We start from the raw sequence: 22,283 nt of genomic DNA on the forward strand, positions 1-22,283 counted from the left end.
CATCTTGCCACTTTGTGTGGGACTTCCTCATTCTTAGTACATAACTGTTTGACCCTCAGGGATGCTAGTGTTTCCTGGCCTCGGTACAGTTGACTTCTCCAGAAACTCTCTGGCTCGCTCTCAGTTTCCTGGAGCCCTACATCCTAATCACAGAAATGGGAAAATCGTATCTAGAGTCCCATAGAAAGAGAAATAGAACTCCCGTGTGTGCCTACAATTCATCCGTTCTCGATTCATTATTTTTAAAATGTAGCTGATGGTTCGGTTCTGAGACCAGATGGTACAAAAATTACCATTCACTCATGGTAGGGCCGCCAACTACAATAATCTTTCAGAAAAGTAATTTAGTGATGTAAGTCAGGACCACTTAAAAAACCCTTAGAGTTGCTCATTCCACTCTTAGGAACTTATCCTAAAGACATCCACAGATGTGGACCAAAATTTGTGTGCAAGAATATTATGTAGAATTTCTGTATTGAGAGAATTTGGAGGCAGCCTTGCTGTCCAAAAATAGGACTAAATTAAACATGGTACAGCAATATAGTGAAATATTATATAACCATTAAGTTATGTTCTTCAACAGTTATTTATAAAATAAGGAAAATTCCAACATTTTTGAAGAGTCTTTTTAAAAATGAGAGGACAGGCCAGGCACAGTGGTGCACACTTACAATCCCAGTACTCTGGGAGGCCAAGGCAAGTGGATCACTTGAGGCCAGGAGCTGGAGACCAGCCTGGGCAACACAGTGAGACCCCACCTCTACAAAAAATACAAAAAATTAACCAGGTGTGTTGGGGCACACCTGTGGTCCCAGCTACTTGGGAGGCTGAGATGGGAGGATTGCTTGAGCCCAGGAGTTTGAGGCCACAGTGAGCTGTGATTCTGCCACTGCACTCCAGCCTGGGTGACAGAGTGAGATCCTGTCTCAAAATAAAATAGAATTTAGAAAGAGCACATGCATGAACAATGGAACATAACACTTTAGGTAATAATATTATCCCAATCACATAGGCATGCTTAGGGCAAACACAAAAACATTCATAGTATTTATCTCTGGTGGTAGAATTACTGGTGATTTTTGAAAAATACATTTTTTTTTCTGTATATTCCAAGTGTTCCACAATGAATGTGTCAGTTTCCTAATCAGAAAAACAATTATTTGTTAAAAGAAATTAGACGACAAAAAAAGCAAAAACACAAAGGCCTTGGCTGTTCCCCCCCCCCGCCCCCCGTTTTACCACATCCTTTCTCACTGATGTAGAGAAAAAAGGAACTAATATTTATGGTGCCAAGAATGTAAATCCTTCTTATAACTTGGAAAGTACATGTGTATCTTTCCCATTTTAAAGGTAATAAAGTCACCAAAGAAAAGGGTGGCAAAAATAAAATGGGAATGCAGGTCCACTGGCCCCAAAGGAATCTTCTTGCTTCTACAGTGTCCCACTCATGATAGTTTGAAGTTGCATCGTATTTTGTACCTGGGCTTTTTCATTTTATCAAAATAAACTTCTGTTTGGTAACAAAGATATTCTACTTTCTGTAAAACTGTCATTCCAGCTAACTTTTGTTAGCTGAGATTTTGTCTAAGTAGTACCAACGCTTTGAATAATCGTACTAAAAATATAGCCTAATTGGTCTGAATGAAACTGAACAACTGCAATTGTTCAAACAAGCTGGATGCAGCATTTTTGCATGTGTCTCGTCATTTTGCTACAGTAGTCATTGCAAACGAGTGCCTGATACACAAATTTTGGAGAAGTCATGGTTTCGGGGGATCAGTTGGAGAAGCTGCCATCTCCTCTGTCCTTCTGAGAACATCCTCCCAGCTGGTGGCATTAGCATTCTGCCTGACCAGGTAAAGCCCTGGCAGGTTGTAGGAAGCCTCCCGTGGGAGCTGACCAGACCTGGAATACCCCTTCTGCATCACCCCAAATTGAATATGGTTATGCAGACAGCCTTTAACAATCCTTGTCGCCTGGATCTGAAATACACTTTAACATGTCACCTATGTCATCTTGCCACTTGCCTGCCCCCGCAGATCCACTGCTGCTATGTGACAATGGCCACTGTGCCGTGTTTGTCTGTTACCCTGTGACCCAGGAGGAACTGAGAAGACGTATCATTCCTCACCTTTTATGATAAGGAAATGGGGACCAGAGAAGTTAAGCAATTTGCCCAAGGCCATGCAGCTTTAAGTGCATGCATCAGAGCTGCTGCTGCATGTTTTTTTTTTTTTTTTTTTTTTTTGAGACGGAGTTTCCCTCTCGTCGCCCAGGCTGGAGTGCAATGGCGCAATCTCGGCTCACTGCAACTCCGCCTCCTGAGGTTCAAGTAATTCTGCCTCAGCTTCTCGAGTAGCTGGGATTACAGGCGCCCGCCACCATGCCTGGCTAATATTTGTATTTTTAGTAGAGACGGGATTTCACCCTGTTGGCCAGGCTGGTCTCGAACTCCTGACCTCAGATGATCTGCCCGCCTCGGCCTCCCAAAGGGCTGGGATTACAGGCATGAACCACCGTGCCTGGCAGGCTTTGGAGGACTTACAATGTGACTGTCTGAAATGAGATGTGTTCTGAGAGTGAATTATGCCCTGGACTTCCAAGATGTGTTTTGAAAAAGGATGCATAATATCTCATCCGTAATTTTTATATCAATGGCATATTGAAATGTTCATTTTGGATATACTGAGTTAAATAAAATACACCATTAAAATTAATTTCAGTCTCTTTTTTTTTTTTCTTTTTTAACGTGGTTACTAGGAAATCTTAAATTACAAATGTGACTCGCATTGAATTTCTATTAGCAGCAATGTCTCAGAACTCCGTTTTTCTCATCTGTTAAATGATGTTAACAATGAGAACACCCATAAAGTTCCCAAGACAGTAAATGTCCTATACATGTTTATGTTCTTCCCACATCACTTTTTCTCACCACAACACCCAAGCCTCCTGACTTTCATTTGCGTGATCCAGATCCATTCAAAACCATTGTTCCATTTCCATCCGGATTTCTCCTGAGTCAGGGTTTTTTTTTTTTTTTTTTTTTTTTTTTTTTTAGTCATGTGTCATTTGAAATCTTATGATTACAGTTTGTAAATAGCAAGTCAGAAGTTGGAAACTCAGCCAAGATTCTGAAACTGCCTTGCCTAAAGCAGAGGCACTGGAGAATGCACCTATTCATAAACCCGTCCCAGGCGCTTGTGAGAAGATACACTGACATTTCGGCAGGAAATGCACACAAGGTAATTCATTCCTATAGAAGCTCGCTGAGCATCAGTCTGGTTGCGATATGAATTATTCATGTCCCCCCACCTCCCCCGCCACGCCAGCCTCATGTTCAAGGCTGATGTCAGTGCAGGGCCCATAGCTCCTCTCCCTAGACCCTTTCCTGGACAGCTGTGCCCAGGTCAACACCCCGTCCCAGAGCCAGCTCTCATTCTCTCTGTGGTGAGGGCTCACCCACGTGGGCCCAGAGGCTGTGATCGACACCTAATTGGCCACTACAATTCAATTTTCTTGTCCATCTGCCAGAAGACAGATGAATTCATCCAGCAGCCAGCCCAGGACTCCGGAGGAAACACCTCGAGATAATTTATGAATTGATTTATGCCACTTCTCTTTCCACAAAGAATGTACGGTGGCTGTGTAATGTAAGTGGCCTTTTGTTGAATTTACCAAATTGGTCTCTCATTTCGTGTTGTGGATGTCCTAGGAGGGAGTGACAAATGCATATGCTACAAGGCCCAAACGGTGATGCTGATGAGGAGCAAGGAGGAGGGACTAAGCAGCAGGGAGCGGTGGAGACTGTGCCCATCGGAAGAGCTCCTGACCCTTCTGCAGGGGCAGCCGCTGCCCATCCAAGCCGGGTGTCACCTGTGATGATGCTCTTGGTGTTGCAAATCCTCTGATCTGTTACAAAAGGTCAGATTCCCAGATTTTAATGTGGCGATCTCCCGATTTTTGAAGCGTGGGGCTGCGTAAACCTGCCCATTGGTCCCATTCAGCCAGCCAGTTGATCGTCTCTGATCTTGTTTGTCTGCTTGTATAAATGGCAGGCTTTCACGCCGAGGATTCTAACTTCATGTTCTTTTGTATTCCCTCTACCCTTCATCCCTCCTTCCACAGTGGCATGGCGTTTACACCAATTATGATTTTCAGAATTAGACACCAATTTACCATCCTCATAGTTGCTCCAGGCGCATCTTTTTAGTTATTTCCTTTTGTGTCCTCCTCCTTTTTTCTCGAAGTTCTCCAGACTCCGAGAGGAGGGGAAGCAAGAACAGGAGTCGTTAACGGCCCCTTTCCAGCCACACACCCTCATCTGTAAGAAAACGTGGCTGAGTCTCCCTCTCTGTGCTTTATCTTCTGTGTGGCCGAAGCATTGCCGGAATGTCAGGGCTCAGGAGAGAAGAGGGGAAGGACGCCAGCTGAGGGTCCGGAAGGTCTCTCCTTTGTTGTAAGGCAGCGGTGGAGCAGTTGCAGGCGTGCCGGACCCACCTCCATACATCCTCTGCCAGGCGTTACTGAGCTCCTACCCACCTCCCCATGTGCCTGCCACCTGTGGGACACTTTCTTTTCTGGGGCTTGTCTTGTAAAAAGTGCCACTGACTCCTAATGTTGTGGCCCATTCAACTAGATACTTTGTCTTTGATGACAAGCCCTGGGGTCCCAAAGAAACCTGGGCTATCTCTGCATGAGTCACCAGAATCTGTAAGTCAAATTCAGTTTCGGTAATTGGCTATTTGAGTCTAAGAGGTAGTTTGTTTGGTTCTTGTTTTTTCTTTTTCTTTTTCCCTATAGCATTGATAAAGACACAGATTAGGCCAGGTGTGGCAGCTCACACCAGTAATCCCAGGGCTTTGGGAGGCTGAGGCAGGAGGATTGCTTGAGCCCAGGAGTTTGAGGCCAGCCTGGGCCACTCACGAGAGACCCAGCTCTACAAAAACTTTAAAAATTAGCCAGGTGTGGTGGTGCATACATGTGGTCCCAGTCACAGGAAAGGCTGAGGCCAGAGGATCATCTGAGGCCAGGAGCTCAAGGCTGCGGTGAGCCTGGATGGTACCACTGCACTCCAACCTGCGCAACAGAGGGAGACCTGGTCTCAAAAAACAAAAACAGATGCAAATCGACTTCCGTGACAGGAAGCAGGTCCAGATGACTGTTTTTCAATTGACAAATAGAAATTATATATATTTATGATGTACTACATGGTGTTTTGATATATGTTTACATTGTGAAATAACTAAATCACACTAATTAACATATGCAATCTACTCTCTTAGCACATTTCAAGTATACAATACATTGTTGCTAACTATGGACACCACGCTGTATAATAGACCTCTTGAACTTGTGTCTAACTGAAAATTGGTATTTTTCGGCCATTAAAGGCATTCCCCGTCACCTCTGCTCTGAGTCCCTGCTAACCACCATTCTACTTTGCTGTTATGAGTTTGACGTTTTTAGGTTTCTCTTATGAATGAAATAATGTGGTATTTGTCCTTCTGTGCCTAGCTTATTTCACTTAGCAAAATATCCCCAGGTTCATCCACGGTGTTGTAAATGACAGGATTCCCTTGTTTTCTAAGGCTGAATCACATTTCATTACATTTATATACCACATTTTAAAAATCCATTTATCCATTGATACACACTTAGGTTGATTTTATATCTTGGCTATTGTGAATAATGCTGCAGTGAACACGTAAATGCAGATAACTCTTTGCCATGCCGATTTTTCTTTTCTTTTCTTTAGTTTTCTTTTTTCTTTTTGAAACAGGATCTCATTCTGTTACCCAGGCTGAGTGCAGTGGCCTGTTGAGGGCTCACTGCAGCCTCGACCTCCCAAGTTCAGGTGATTCTCCTGCCTCAGCCTTCAGAGTAGTTGAGACCACAGGTGTGCACCACCACACTCAGCTAATTTTTAAATTGTTAGTAGAAATGAGGTCTCCCTATGTTGTGCAGGCAACACAGGGATCCTCCTACCTCAGCTTCCCAAAGTGCTGGGATGACAGGTCTGAGCCAGCACCCTCAATCGATACACCGACTTCATTTCCTTTGGATATATATGGTAGTTCAATTTTTAATTTTTTGAGGAAGCTCCATCCTGTTTTCCATAATAGTTATACTAATTTCCATTCCTAGCAACTGTGTAACAAGGTCCCTTCTCTCCACATTTCCTTATTGGTGCTCAGAAGGCAAAATTTGAAGAACTACAGTGTTAGTATAAAAAATGTTACAGCACTTTTATGGGAATTGAAAGAAGACAGCTGCAATTTCAGGAAACTGATTAAGAAACACTTGGTCATGCAACATTTGCTCCACATTTTCAAGAATGTGTCAATCAGTTCTCCGCTTTTTAAAGAATGTGATGGGCCAGGTGTGGTGGCTCATGCCTGTAATCCCAGCAGTTTGGGAGGCCAAGGCAGGTGTATCACCTGAGGTCAGGAATTTGAGACCAGCCTGACCAACATGGTGAAACACAGTCTCTACCAAAAATACAAAATTAGCCAGGTGTGGTGGCGCATGCCTGTAATCCCAGCTACTTGGGAGGCTGAGGCAGGAGACTTGCTTGAGCCTGGGAAGCGGAGGTTGCAGTGAGCTGATTATGCCACTGCACTCCAGCCTGGGCAGCAATAGCAAAACTCCATCTCAAAAAAAAAAAAGTGACGGGCCCGGCACAGTGGCTCATGCCTGTAATTCCAAAACTTTGAGAGGCCAAGGCAGGCGGATCCCTTGAGCTCAGGAGGTTGAGACCAGCCTGGGCAACATGGTGAACCTCTATCTCTACAAAAAATACAAAAATTAGCCAGACAAGGTGATACACACCTGTGGTCCCAGCTACTTGGGGTGCCGAAGCAGGAGGATTGCTTGAGCCCAGGGGGTTGAGGCTGCAGTGAGCCAAGCTGGCACCTCTGTACTATAGCCTGCATATCAAAGTGAGATCTTGTCTCAAAAAAAAAAAAAAAAAAAGAATGTGACAAATATAATGTAGCCTTCTCTTGATGACTCGGGGCAATCACTTATGATCAAAAATTGCATTTCCGTCTGTAATCCCAGCACTTTGGGAGGCCAAAGCGGTCGGATCACTCAAGAGGCTAAGGCAGGAGAATGGCTTGAACACAGGAGGTGGAGGCTGCAGTGAGCCAAGATTGCACCACTGCATTCCAACCTGGGTGACAGAGTGAAACACCATCTCAAAAAAAGAAAAAAAAAATTGTATTTCAATTCAGTAAGCATTTACTGAGCCTCTCTACTTCGTGCCAAGTACTACACATTGACCTTTAGCCATTTTTTAATTTACTTTAAAACTAGGCTTTGAAAACATTATGCTAAGTGAAAGACGTCAGTCCCAAAGGACCATCCATTTGTATCATTCCATTTATATGAAATGCCCAGAATAGGCAAGTCTGTAAAGACAGAAAGTAGATTAGTGACTGCTTGGGGCTGGGGGGACTGGGGCGCAGTGGCTAGTGTGGAGTGATGACGATGTTCTAATGACATCTGGGGCAACGATAATGCCCTGCTGATTGCGGTGGTGGATACGCGACGGTGAATATATTAAAAAGCGACTGCACGGTACACTGTAAATGGGCGACTTGTACTGTGTGCGAAATATATCTCAATAAAGCCTGCTTTTTAAAAGAGATGTTGGCAATGTTCGGAAAACAAAGAGACAGCACCTGAACAAGGACGAGGAAGGGAGCACAGTGGGCGGGGCTGGGTCAGAATGATGATCAGTCCCTCTTTGTCTCCGTAGGATCTTTTGCCCCTCCTGGACTAGCTTGGGACACTCTGCTGCTCCACCGTCTGCTCTCCCTCCTGTCCCCATGCCTGCCTGTGACAGCTTCGATGGCATCAGCTGCTCCCCATCCACTCTGGTTCTGAAAACCACAGAGGTTCAAGGCTGGACTTGGGAGTCGCAAAGCCCCCGGTTTTATGACAGGGGTGTGACCTGTACCAGCAATGTGACCTTGGACAAGTTTTTAAACCATTTTTCTTTCTTTCTTTTTTTTTTTTTTTTTTTTTTTTTTTGGAGACGAAGTTTTGCTCTTGTTGCCCAGGCTGGAGTGCAGTGGTGCAACCTTGGCTCACTGCAACCTCCGCCTCCCAGATTCAATCAATTCTCCTGCCTCGGCCTGCCGAGTAGCTGGGATTACAGGCTCCCACCACGTCCGGCTAATTTTTTGTATTTTTAGTAGAGATGGGGTTTCCCCATGTTGGCCAGGCTGGTCTCGAACTCCTGACCTCAGGTGATCCACTCGCCTTGGCCTCCCAAAGTGCTGGGTTTTTTTTTTTTTTAACCTTTTTAAGCCCCACTTTTCTCATCTATAAAACAGGAATGATGATATCTATCTTATGGTGTTATGGTGAGGATTAAAGGAGATAAAGCGCAGAACGTGTCTGACTCATAGTAAGTGATCAAAAGGATTTTGTATCTGGGAAGGGGAACTCAGCAGGCTGTCAGGGAAAGTTTCACTACAGATAAAGCTGGAATCCTCAGAGCATGACGCTGGAGGCAGTTACTCTGGCTACTCAACTCGGTCAGATGTTAAGGATGTTGGTATCAATGAATGTTCCTGCCAGATGAGATGTTAACTGAAGCACCAGTGTTCCTTAAAATAGTAGAAGGGGGAGGCTGGGAGCAGTGGCTTATGCCTATAATCCCAGCCCTTTGGGAGGCTGAGGCAGGTGGATCACAAGGTCAGGAGTTCGAGACCAGCCTGGCCAACATGGTGAAACCCCGTCTCTGCCAAAAATACAAAAATAAGCCAGATGGGGTGGCTGACGCCTGTAATCCCAGCTATTCGGGAGGCTGAGGCAGGAGAATTACTTAAACCCAGGAGGTGGAGGTTGCAGTGAGCTGAGATTGCACCACTGAACTCCAGCCTGGATGACAGGGGGAGACTCTGTCTCAAAACAAAACAAAATACAAATAAAATGTCCCTTAACAGCTGTTAGCCACTGCAAGGATGTGGGTGGCTGAATTTCTAATCTTACCCTGGCTTTTTTCTCCCTCATACAGTGTTGGTAGCAGAGAAGAGAGGAAGATCTTGAAGTTCCTGATGAGGCCAGTTGAACTCTGAGAACCTTGGGCCTCATCTCCCTCCCACTCTGCCCTCGCAAGCCTGGCTCAGTCTTGATAGCTGATGTGTGGAGTGTGTGGGAGAAGGTCGGGCTGGGACTCACTCCGGTCAGATCCCTCTGTCTCCTCATCTCCAAGGCTGCTGTGATGGGAACAGCAGGAATCTTTTCCCCTCTGTGTCTACCCCAGTGTGGTTATTCAATGTTGGTGGCCTCTCAGTGCTAGAAAAGGGACATATTCTTCCTTCCAGACATACTGGAATAAAGGAAGACAGTGGTTCCTAAGGACATCAGACACGGTGGGAGGGAAGGGAGCAGATGGCATATTAGTTTGTGTTGGCTGCCAAAGCAAATACCACAGACCACATGATTTAAAACAGAAGTTTTTTTTCTCACAATTCAGGAGGCTGGAAGTCTGAGTTCAAAGAGTCAGCAGGGCTGATTTCCTCTAAGGCCTCTGTCCCTGGCCTGTAGCTGCCATCCTCTCCCTGCGTCTCCACGTGGTCATCCCTCCGTGTGTGTCTGCGTCCAAATTTTTTCCTACAAGGACAGCAGTCATACTGAAGTAAGGACCAGTCCATTTTAATGTAGTCACCTTTAATGACCCTATTTCCAAATGCAGTCACATTCTGGATGTCTGGAGGTTGGGGTTTCAACATTTGAATCTTGGGGGGACAGAATTCAGCCCATAACAGATGGTGAGGGGGACAGGCTCCTTCTGCCACTTGCAGAGAATATCAAGATCACAGGCACCTGCCAGAAAGCCCCCGGGAGAAGGGTGCATCCTTCTACCCCGGAGGATGTCCTGGCCCGGGGAGCCCCGCAGGGCAGCAGCACAGCTGTGGGCTCACAGCTGGCCACTCCAAGATTCCTGGGTGCCTGGGCCGGGTTCAGGTTTATTTGAACAGGAGATCCAGGAGGGAGCAGAGGCTCTTTCTCTGCTCTGCAGTTATGAAACATACTTAGGGGAAAATCAAACTCCACGCTAATTTAATAGTTATTAATAATTGATAACACTCATTCCTCAAGGATTGTTTGTACAGTGCTTGGAGGCCTGAGAATTGGTGATAATGAAATTTTAGCATAAGATAAAATTGGGTTAAGGGTTTTTCTGCCTCTGTTTAAAATGTTCCTGTATTAAATATTCATTTTAGGTTATCAACTAATAAACAAATATGTCCCCCATATGCTCCCATGTGTGAAAATCTAATGTGATAATGAAAGTAAAAATAGTAATAAACAAATGATAGGAAAAACGATCATTTGCTACACAATGAATAAATGATTAGAGTAATAGATTAACATGAAGAACAGGCACAGGGCGGGAAGGGGAAGGGGTTGGCATCTACAGCTCGCTCTGTGGTTTGTGTGGACACGTGACTCGATGCCAGCAGCTCTCTCCTTTGTCCTTCCAGCAGGTGTTACTGAGCCGTGATGACTTGACAGTGGCTGGGTGGGTCTCACCGGAACGGGGCAGGCTTTGCCTGTGTTCCTGGCTCCCCCTCCTTCCCGTCTCGTCTTTTCAAATGACGCCATGAACGCAAGAGGGGGCAAAAGGTGAAATGCAAACCCTTTGAGTTAGCCCTGCTAAAATCTCCTCATTTCAAATCCTGCTGGCAATGCCGCCTGTAGCCTGCCTCTGTGCCCCTCTGGTCGCTTGTTCTCCTACCCAGTCCCTAGAGATCATGCCCATCAGGGTTCATCCTAGAGCTCCTGCTCTTCTCTATAGCCCGTTCTCACAGCCTTGGAAAATGCCTCCACTGACAACTCCCAACTTACATTCCGTGCCAAGACCTTCCTCGGAGCCCCAGCCTCACACATCCCACCACGCCTCACACATCCCATCCCCTCGTCTCCTTGACATCTCCGCTTGGTGACATGCAGGCTTCTCAATCTCCCTGCTCCTTCCTCTGCCTCAGTAAATGCTGGCCCAGGCCGCTCACCTGCTTGAGACACAACCCCAAGAGGCATCTTTTTTTTTTTTTTTTTTTTTTTTTTTTGAGACGGAGTCTGGCTCTGTCGCTGGAGTGCAGTGGCGCCATCTCGGCTCACTGCAAGCTCCACCTCCCGGGTTCACGCCATTCTCCTGCCTCAGCCTCCCGAGTAGCTGGCACTACAGGCGCCCACAACCGCGCCCGGCTAATTTTTTGTATTTTTAGTAGAGACGGGGTTTCACCGTGGTCTCGATCTCCTGACCTTGTGATCCGCCCGCCTCGGCCTCCCAAAGTGCTGGGATTACAGGCGTGAGCCACCGCGCCCGGCGAGGCATCCTTGATGCTTCCTTTTCCATCACTCCCCATATCCAACCCGTCCATGAGTTCTTTCGGTTCTACCTTAAAAATACCCCTGGGGGCCAGGCACAGTGGCTCACACCTGTAATCCCAGCCCTTTGGGAGGCGGAGGCGGGCGGATCACGAGGTCAGGAGATCGAGACCATCCTGGTTAACACGGTGAAAGCCTGTCTCTACTAAAAATACAAAAAAAAAAAAAAAAAAAAAAAAAAAAATTAGCCGGGCGTGGTGGTGGGAGCCTGTAGCCTCAGCTACTCGGGAGGCTGAGGCAGGAGAATGGCATGAACCCAGGAGGTGGAGCTTGCAGTGAGCCGAGATGGCGCCACTGTACTGCAGCCTGGGCGACAGAGTGAGACTCCGTCTCAAAAAAAAAAAAAAAAAAGAAAGAAGAAGAATACCCAAGCTTCTTACTGCACAGAGACCCTGACTAAGCCGCCCCACCTATCTGGGCAGCCCTGTCTTGACTGTTCTTCGCTCTCCTCTGACATTTCTGGCTGGCTGGATCGCTAATGATCCCCTAGGACTTCATTTAATACTCTAAGTGAGATCCAGATCAGGCTCCTCAGCATCACCTGGAGCTCGTTAGAAATCTCAAGCCCTCTCCAGACCTACTGAATCAGGAATCAGGATTTCAGCAAGATCCCTGGGTGATTCAAATGCAGATTAAGGCTTGAGAAGCTCTGCTGCAGCTCAGAGCACAGCAGGCCCCTTTCCACCCCAGGGCCTTTGCACGTGCTCCTCTTTTCCCGGCTCCTCAAACAGCTTGCTTCTAGGACACCTCTGGAAATGGATGTGATGAACCATGGCTGCTTCTGGGGAGAGAAACGTGGAAGCTGGCATTGGGGATGGGAGGGAGAATTACTTTGAATTATATGCTCTCATTCACCTTCAAATAAGCCATTTTAACAGCTCTTTTTCAGTCTTCAGTTCTATTTACAGCCACTGTGAAAAGTAATCTCCCTTCCTTCCTTGGTGCCACAGTGTCCTTTGTTTCCTCAATGGCATTCGTTCATCATGATTTGGTGATGTTTCTTCACTGATGTCTTGCTTCCGCCATCAGCATACAGGAAGTGAAGATGGTTCACCCCCCTGCATCCACCAGCTTTAGATCCATGCTGCACACAGGAAGCTCTGAAACGCTGACAAAATGCGCTTCTCTGAAATCTCACATTCAGATGCTCCTTCCTGACCCTTCCGTCCCTCCATGCAGTGCACCTACTAATTTGCTCCCACGACTCCTGTTTCATACCCACAGGAGCGCCGGTCCTGATGGCTCTGCTCTTATCTTCCAGCCTCCTTGGTTTGCATCTGTTCTGTGGCTGCTTTCTTCTCTGGCTCCCACACACAGAGCAGGTGACCTGACCTCAGCATAACCGAGAGAAATGAAAGTCATCAGAGGCAATGCGCTCACTTCCCTGCCACGAAGCCCACAAACCTGTCCACGTTTGCTGCTGTCTTTTTCTCCCTTCCATTTGCTATTGTGCCACTGCTGTCTTTCTGAAAGTGCTCTGATCTCACTCCTCCAGTGGTGCTGGTAAACGTTTCACACCTGGCTCTCTGGGAATAAAAAGGTCTGATCTGAAGAGATTGCTGGTTTCTGTGGTGTAAATACTCCCATCACAGCCAACTGCAAGCCACCAATGAGATAACACTACACGCAGAGTTGGAAGAGATGCATAGACATGAGTGATTATATAGCATTCTCGCCATAGGGACACAATGGATGGACATTATCTCAGGGGAATAGCCATTGGTAGAAGGTAGCAAACTAGGAAGAGATGAGTTTTCAGTATTTATTGCTTTGTTTCTAATGTAACCTATTTAACTGTAAGTTTTCATCATTTAATTTTTAACACTGGCTGCATTTGGTGCCTGGCTCAGAAAATTCCTGCAGATTTCACAATCAGCTCTCCCACCTGTGGTCATGCCTTGCAGTCACTTTTCCACCCCCACACAGTTCTCCGTCACCACAGTCTGGTTTCTACCCTACATGCCAAGGAACCTCTTCTACCTCCTTGTTGCTGACTTCCTTCTTACCTTCCTGGATCCCCAGGGGTGTGGGACTCTGGGACCACCTACTCCTCCAGCTTCCACAGTCCTGCAGCACCCGGCTTCTGCCTCTCCTCTGCCCGTATACTCCTGCTCTCTGTCCTTCCTCAATTCCTCTCCTCGGTCTGTCCCTCAGGGTTTCTGGCCTCAGCCCTGGCTCCCTTTGAACTCTCTCTGGGCCACTTCGGCCATCTCCCCGCCCCATGATCCTCTTCTCTCTGTGGGTGACACTCCATTCTCTATCCCCAGCCCAGCCCTCTCCCAGGCTTTGGCCCACAGCAGGTGCTCACGGAGCATCATGGCTTCAGTGAACACATGAAGGAACGCGTCGTTGAAACTATCCCTTGTCCCCTTCTCACTGGCCCCCAGTCCATCCTCCACATTTATCCAAAACCCATCTTTCTCAAATGCAAGTCTTAAGCACTGCTTTCGAGCCTCTGGCAGACTGCTGCAGTGGCTCAGGGAGGCCAGGCTGGGGCCAGGCTGGCGAGAGCAGAGATGCACAGACCTGGATACATTCGTGGTGGCTTGTGGAGTGGAAGCCACAGACAAGGGCACCCACCGAATGTGGAGGGTGGGTGGTGACTCGTGGGTGCCTGGCATAGACATCCAGGGGCAGACAAACCATTCACTGAAACAGGGACTTCGAACCATTTCTGCTCTAACTTCTGACGCCAAGTGCGTGGGTTTTTACCTCCCACTAACCAGTTCTCCAACTCTCCCGACACCAACTGGGTGTCCTACGATTCAATTCAGTTTTGACACTATCCATCAGCGTCAGGTCCTACAGGTTAAGAGCTCTGTCCCGCAAGGCTGCCCCCACATCAGAGGCCAGTCGCAAGGCCTGGGCCTCCCATACGTCTGACCAATGGACTATAAACTGGTGGTTCCCACAAACTCCTTCTCAGGTTTAGAACAGCTCACAGAACTCAGGAAACATTTTACTTACACTTACTGGTTTATGATTAGGATGCAACTCGGGGACAGCAGATGAAAGGACTGCCCTGGGTGAGACATTGCCGTGGTTGCTGCGGAGTGTCCAGGCTCTCTCTGGACGTGCCACCATCCCAGCACCTCGCTGTGCTCACCAGCCCGGAAGCTCTCCAGCCCTGTCGCTGAAGGGTTTTGTGGAGGTTACATCCCTTAGGCATGGTAGATTAAAACACTGGGCATTGTTGTGTACTTCAACCTCCAGTCCTTCTCATCTCCTTGGAGAGGAGATGGGGTAGCTGAAAGTGCTAACCCTGTAGTCACAAGGTTGGTTCCTGTGGCAACCACTCCCAACTGAGGCTCTCTCGGAGCCCACCATAAGCTCAGGTATGGTTAGAGGGGGCCCATCTTGAATAACAGAAGACATTCCTCTCACCCCTATTTCTTAGGAAATCCCAAGGCTTGTAGAGTTCTTGTGCCAGAACCAGGGTGGAGAATCAAATATATCTCTTATGATATGACAATGTCACAAGGACTGTCACAGGAAGAGCAGATCTGTGTGCAGGGGAGGTGTCTAGGTGTACAGGTGCCTACTGGACTTCCAGAGACCAAGAGGGGCACGTGGTGTTCAGAACAGAGGTCTGGGAGGAAGTAAAGGTGGGAGTTGTCAGCATACAGATGATAAGAATGTCACATAGATGAACAGACATTTCTCAAAAGAGGACATTCATACAGCCAACAGACACATGAAAAAATGCTCATCATCACTGGCCATCAGAGAAATGCAAATCAAAACCACAATGAGATACCATATCACACCAGTTAGAATGGCGATCATTAAAAAGTCAGGAAACAACAGGTGCTGGAGAGGATGTGGAGAAATAGGAACACTTTTACACTGTTGGTGGGATTGTAAACTAGTTCAACCATTATGGAAAACAGTATGGCGATTCCTCAAGGATCTAGAACTAGATGTACCATATGACCCAGTCATCCCATTACTGGGTATATACCCAAAGGATTATAAATCATGCTGCTATAAAGACACATGCACACGTATGTTTATTGCGGCACTATTCACAATAGCAAAGACTTGGAATCAACCCAAATGTCCATCAGTGACAGACTGGATTAAGAAAATGTGGCACATATACACCATGGAATACTATGCAGCCATAAAAAAGGATGAGTTTGTGTCCTTTGTAGGGACACGGATGCAGCTGGAAACCATCATTCTCAGCAAACTATCACAAGAACAGAAAGCCAAACACCACATGTTCTCACTCATAGGTGGGAACTGAACAATGAGATCACTTGGACTCGGGAAGGGGAACATCACACACCGGGGCCTATCATGGGGAGGGGAGGGGGGGAGGGATTGCACTGGGAGTTATACCTGATGTAAATGACGAGTTGATGGGTGCTGACGAGTTGATGGGTGCAGCACACCAACATGGCACAAGTATACATATGTAACAAACCTGCATGTTATGCACATGTACCCTAGAACTTAAAGTATAATAATTAAAAAAAAAAAAAAGAATGTCACATAGATGAAAGCAAACATTTTCAGCAAGTTTTCATGGATTTTAGAATAAATTCTAAATGCCTAGGCATGGTCTCCCACAATACCTCCGCCCCTCAGCTTTCCCTAGCTCTTGGTTTGGGTCTCAGCGCCGGCTCCCCTCCTCCACCCGTCCCTGCCCCACCCCTTCTTCCACTTCCTGCAAGAGAGTGAATACCATGCCTGCCTTGGGTGGTTCGGGCTGCAATACCAAAATACCATAGAATGAGTGGCCTCTAAACAACACGCTTATTTTTCACAGTTCTGGAGGTTGGGAAGTTCATGATCAAGGGGCAGATTCAGTGTCTGGTGAGGGCCCAATTAATGGTTCATAGATGGTGCCTTCTGTCTGTGTCCTCCCATGGTGGAAGGGGTGAGGGGGCTCCCTGGGGCCTCTTCTTATAGGAACCTATCCCATTCATCAGGGCCCCACCCTCATGACCTAACCAGCTCTCAAAGGCCCCACCTCCTAACACCAGCATACAGGGGTTACGCTTCAACATAGGAATGTGCGGGGGACACCAACATCCAGACCGCAGCAAGGCTTCTCCTGCTTGCTCCAGCAGATCCTCTGGCTGCGGTGACCGCCACGTGCCCTGAATGGAAGGGCTGTTCTGTGTCTGCCCTAGGACTTGGCCAACTCCTCTGCCCAGTGAGCTGAGAGCCCACTGGGGGCGGGGACATCCTTGTCACTCTCCCCGTGTTTCCTCAGTGCTTACCCAGTGCCTGGCTCATGGTGGTTGTTCAATGAGCATGTATCAGAAGAAGATGTTATGCTGTGAGCTCTCTGAGGCTTGTGAGCTGGCCTCAGGGAATGCAAGTCCAACTGTCATTGGTGTTGGAGGTAACTGAACACCAAGTCCTGGCCAGTGTCTCCCGGATGCTGTACACTGTGTTCTCGGGGAGGCAGGAGGACTTGCAGCGGATGCCAGGGACACGTGCCCACGTCAGCCTCCCCTTTTCCGGCCACATTTCAAACAAGTCTCCAAAGCCATGTAGCTTTTCCAGACCTCACCTTGAGTAAACACACAGCTGCTGCCTCTCACCCACTGAGCTCGAATCTGTCGTCATTTTTGTATTGTGCACCCGTGTATGGTTTGGCTACAGGCAACAAGGTGCCGATCTGCCTCTTCATGGAAGCATCGAGGCTCTTGGACTGTGAACTGCGCTGGTGAGACGACGAGGAGGGGACATTGGGACTTAGCAGTTGGCACAAGGCCTCCTGGAGCAATTCCAGGACCCCTCTAGGGAGTTACCACAGTGGTGACATGGAAGATTTACCATCTGGGACTGTGCTAGGTGCCAAGCGGAGCAGAGCTTGTCAGGTTCCCAGAACCGAGTATTAATCAAACAGGAAATGTCTATGCCCGTTCTTTGCTAAGCTGGATTCCTCGCTCACTAGGCATCAAGGTGCCTGTGGAGCACCCCAGGCATGAGAAAGGTCTCGGGAGGCCGAGAGTGCCTGGCCTGCCCTCCAGCCCCACCCCGGGTCACACTTGGGGTCCCTGCAGGCGGCTCACTGTGAATGGAGGAAGCCATCGTGGACTTGGGTCCCATGGGGCTGGCTCTTGGAGAAGCCCTGTGGAACCATGGTTTGGTTCTAATGGGGGTAGAAGATTCCAAAAGTGTATCATGAAAAGCTCCATGACCACCTGTGTTTTAGAGACTTTGGTGACTTCAGAGGCCTTGAAATACAACCCCAGAGAATAACAGTCAGCTTTGGACATGTGTGTTTGTGTGTGCGTGCATGTGTGTGTGTTTTGGGCGGGGTGGGGAGGGATTCCTAATTCCCACCCCCCAGCCTTCCTCCTGAGCTGGAAGCCAGCCTTGAACAGGCGAGGGTGGGTTCTTACCTTCCTCAGAGATGGTTGAGAACCACAGAGGCAATTCCAAGTCAAAATAAACCCGGAGCCTTGTTCCAGCTTCTGTGTTTAAAGGGAAAGTCACTGTACATTTCTCCTGGATGCCCTCCTGCCCCTAGAGTCTCGCTTCTGTGTCTGAACAGTGGGTGACTTCTCTCAGTGAACACACTTTTTGTTGATTACGATTTTCCAATCTGTTTCTGAAGCGGGGGGAAGTTATAGCTGGTAAATTCTCAGTCCGGACAACACACAGTGTCACTTCACAATAAAATGTGTGAGGACAGGTAAGACAGTTATTGTCCTTGCAACATTAGAGATCACCATTAGGTGGTATATTCGTCCAGGTTCTCAGAGAAACAGAACCAATAGCATATAGATATATAGTTATGTACCATATAACAACGTTTTGGTGAATGACAGGCCACACATACAACAGTATTTTTACCATGCCTTTTCTCTCTCTCTTTTTTTTTTTTTTTTTTTTTTGAGATGGAGTCTCTCTGTTCCCCTGGCTGGAGTGCAGTGGGGTGATCTCAGCTCACTGCAACCTCCGCCTCCTGGGTTCAAGCGATTCTTTTGCCTCAGCCTCCTGAGTAGCTGCGACTACCAGAATGCACCACCACATCCAGTTAATTTTTGTATTTTTAGAAGAGATGGGGTTTCCCCATTTTCGCCAGGCTGGTCTCAAACTCCCAACCTCAAGTGCTGGGATTACAGGCATGAGCCACCGCACCCAGCCTTACTGTGCCTTTTCTATGTTTAGATACACGAATACTTACCATGTGTTACATGGCCTGGAGTACCCAGTACAGTATCATGCTGTATAGGTTTGTATTCTAGGAGCAACAGGCTATACCATAGAGCCTATAGGCTTGTTTAAGTGCATTCTATGATGTCCACACAATGACTTAATTGCCTAACAACGCATGTTTCAGAATGTATCCTCACTGTGAAGCAATGCAAGACTGCACGTGAAGAAATTTATTATAAGGCATTGGTTCCCCTGAGTACGGAGGCTGGGAAGGCCCACGATCTGCTGTTTGCAAGCTGGAGACTCAGGAAAGCTGGGGGTCAGTTCAGAAGCTCAAGAGCTGGAGACTCAGGAAAGCTGGGGGTCAGTTCAGAGGCTCAAGAGCTGGAGACTCAGGAAAGCTGGGGGTCAGTTCAGAGGCTCAAGAGCTGGAGGGCCAGTGGTGTAGATTGAGTCTGAAGGCCTGAAAAGCAGGGGCACTGGGGGAAGGTGGCAAGCATCGGACAGAGAGATGGCAAATCCTCCCTCCTGCTCCAGTTTTGTTCTGTTTGGGTCTTCAGTAGATTGGGCAATGCCCGCCTGTATTACTGATGGCGATCTGCTTTACTCAGCCCACTAATCCAAATGGTCATCTCTTCCAGAAACACCTACACAGACAAATCCAGAAATAATGTTTAACCAGCTATCTGGGCAACCAGTGACCCAGTCAAGTTGAAACATAAAATTAACTATCACAGGTGTCATGGTAGCTTTTTTTCCTCTAAGTAGCTGAAATAAAAGTTAGACAATGCCCATTGTACCCTCTTACAGAATGAGGGAATGAAGCCTACACTCTTTGGCATTTTGAAAACAAAGCTGCCAGCCAGGTGTGTCCCCGTGTCAGCACCGGGAGCTGCTTTTCATTCCCCAGGTCCAACCCTGTCATAAAAGTGCAAGCTGAACAATTAACAATTTGCAGATGATATTTAAGCAGTGCCTTGGGCGGGGTCGGGGGGGGGGAAAGAACAACATGACTTTTCTTTTCTGTTTTTAGTAACATTCTTGGTAACATATTTATGCATTTTGTACAGAAGATATAAGTAAATATTGTGGAAAAACACACTTTATATCCTCCAAGGCCTTAATAATCATGGCAGTTATCAAAGGCCCAAGAAGGCCTCAGCACTAAATCATGTGGCTTCAGAAATGCGTGAATAAATCTGTAGTCAAGCCTTTGCAGAGGAAATGTGAACTACAAATCAATTGGCCTCAGACAATTCATTTACTTAATTTATCCTTTGGATTTACAAAGACACCCAATTAATTTAGAGATGCTTCCACTGGCACTCGCTGCTCTGAGGGCCCCTGGCTGAGAGTATTGAATTCCTGGAACCAATGACTCATGTCGTTTCTTTCTGTGCATTGTGCTCGGCCCCTGGAACCCATCTTTCCCCATTTTAGAAGGTCAAGGGATTAACCTGTTCAGCATTTTACTTATTTATTTATATATTTATTTATTTATTTGAGTCTCGCTCTGTTGCCCAGGCTGGAGTACAGTGGCGTGGTCTCGGCTCACTGCCACCTCCGCCTCCAGGCTTCAAGTGACTCTCCTGCCTCAGCCGCCTGAGGAGCTGGGAGTTACAGGCGCCCACCACCACACCCAGATAATTTTTGTATTTTTAGTGGAGACAGCAGTTCACCATGTTGGGCAGGGTTGGTCTCAAACTCCTGGCCTCAAGTGATCCGCCCGCCTCATCCTCCCAAAGTGCTGGGATTACAGGCGTGAGCCACCACATCATGTTCCTTCAGCATTTTAAAGGGAACTCATCACCTGAATTGAGATGCTAAAAGGACTTTGCCCCAAGGGAGAACTCTTCAAGCTGACAGCCTGGCTTGGAAAACACCCACTGGATCACCAAATGCTGACTGAGGCTTAAAGAGAGTTCTAAGAGCCTTTGTTGGGAACAGCAAGCCCAGGACCACTCAAGCCGGTGTGTGTTTGGGCTCAGAACTCTCCTGGAGTGATTCACCTCACTCTCAGTGCAGCTGAGGCTGTTGACGTCACTCTTAGCTTTCCAGGCTGTTAAAATATCAATCATATCAATACACAGGGAGAAAGGAGAAAACAGTTCGGCCTAATGGATTAATCATGTTCTTTTGAATATCCCCTAGAATACGAAGAACTGAAGCTTTCCTCAAGATATCCTTTAGGAAAACTAACAGCTTCAAGGAGAAGAACCAAGATAAGTGGCCCAAGGTTGGTTCCCAGGGAAAGCAGAGAGGATTCAAGATGTGGATGTCTCAGAGCGCCATGTGAGCGCATTGCTTCCATGAAACAGCAGTTGGTTGACCCAGAAAAGGTGCAGAGAACAAGAGTTCTTGAAGATTATTGGTTAGACTGAAAACTGAAATGTGACATGATTTTGAGTATTTACTGGAGTATAAGAAAAAAGAATCCGTGTGACTTTGATGGTTGCAACTGATTTAGTACCAGTGAATTATATTTATTTCTCCAATCACACTACTTAGTTCTGCAATGACTAATATTTATATAATTAAAATAACGTAAATATCGTTTCTTGGCTTGCAATTTTTAGAATCAACTTCTGGCAGAGCACCAAAGACCTAGTTAATTTACAAAACAGAACGCAAACATTATAAGATGGGTGCCGTGAAAGTTACAGTAGCATTAACAGCAGTCGGGCAAAGATGGGGAGAAGGGCAGGGTGAGGAAGGAATAGCAAGATCCTCATGTTGCCAAGGGGAGGCTCAAGAGGAATGGTCTCTTAATGGAAAAAGAAACAGCAAAGTTATAAAGGGAAACAAACCAATGGGAGAAACTATTAATATATATGTTGATAAAAGACAAGTCTTGGAGGGTCGCAGAGGAAAGAGTGTAAGAAAACAGCCTGTTGCAAGGCAAGAGTAACGCCACCTGAGGTGAAATCACCATCAGGATTGATGTTTGACTCCTGAATACCAAGGTATTCCCACAGTCAGGCCAATAAACAATGCCTGTAGCGTAGACAACTGTTATAAAAATGCTTATCTAACTTCCCCAGTGGTCACGAATTTTGCAGGAGGGTCTGAGACGTGACCAACTGTCCATGTTTTACCAAAAGCAGTTCGCTATATAAAGACTACTTTCTGGAGGGCAAGTACAGGAATCAACTGTCTCTCGGCCACCAGAGATATTGCTTCTGCTTGTTAGTTCCTTTTAAATGTTTCTTTCTTTCTTAGCCAGGTGCGGCGGCTCATGCCTGTAATCCCAGCACTATGGGAGGCCAAAGCAGGCGAGTGTCACCTGAGGTCAGGAGTTTAAGACCAGCCTGGCCAACATGGTGAAACCCCATCTCTACTAAAAATACAAAAATTAGTCCAGTGTGGTGGCGTACACCTGTAATCCCAGCTACTTGGGAGGCTGAGGCAGGAGAATCACTTGAACCCAGGAGGCAGAGGCCGCAGTGAGGTGAGATCGTGCCATTGCACTCCAGCCTGGGCAACAGAGTGACTTTTTTTTTTTTTTTTTTTTTTTTTGAGACAGGGCATGACTGTTGTTCAGGCTGGAGTGCAGTGGCATGATCATGGCTCACTGCAGCCTCCACCTTCCAGGCTCAAGTGATCCACATCAGTCTCCTAAGTAGCTGGGACTATAGGCATACACTACCATGCCCAGCTAATTTTTGTATTTTTGGTGGAGATAGAGTCTCACTATGTTGCCCAGGCTGGTCTCAAACTCCTGGGTTCAAGGGATGTATCTGCCTCGGTCCCCA

The 22,283-nt window shown here is 47.1% G+C and overlaps 1 long non-coding RNA gene across 1 annotated transcript; it reads left to right on the forward strand.

The window, feature by feature from the left end:
• The first annotated feature begins 2,596 nt into the window (after window positions 1-2,596).
• LOC144333674 (uncharacterized) lies at window positions 2,597-20,818 on the forward strand. The gene is made up of 6 exons (XR_013402594.1): window positions 2,597-3,242; window positions 3,713-3,921; window positions 7,760-8,413; window positions 9,026-10,641; window positions 12,668-17,089; window positions 20,683-20,818. It is a non-coding gene; the product is annotated as an uncharacterized LOC144333674 (long non-coding RNA).
• The last annotated feature ends 1,465 nt before the right edge of the window (window positions 20,819-22,283 follow it).

Source organism: Macaca mulatta, chromosome 13, assembly GCF_049350105.2.
Source record: "Macaca mulatta isolate MMU2019108-1 chromosome 13, T2T-MMU8v2.0, whole genome shotgun sequence".
NCBI lineage: Eukaryota > Metazoa > Chordata > Mammalia > Primates > Cercopithecidae > Macaca > Macaca mulatta.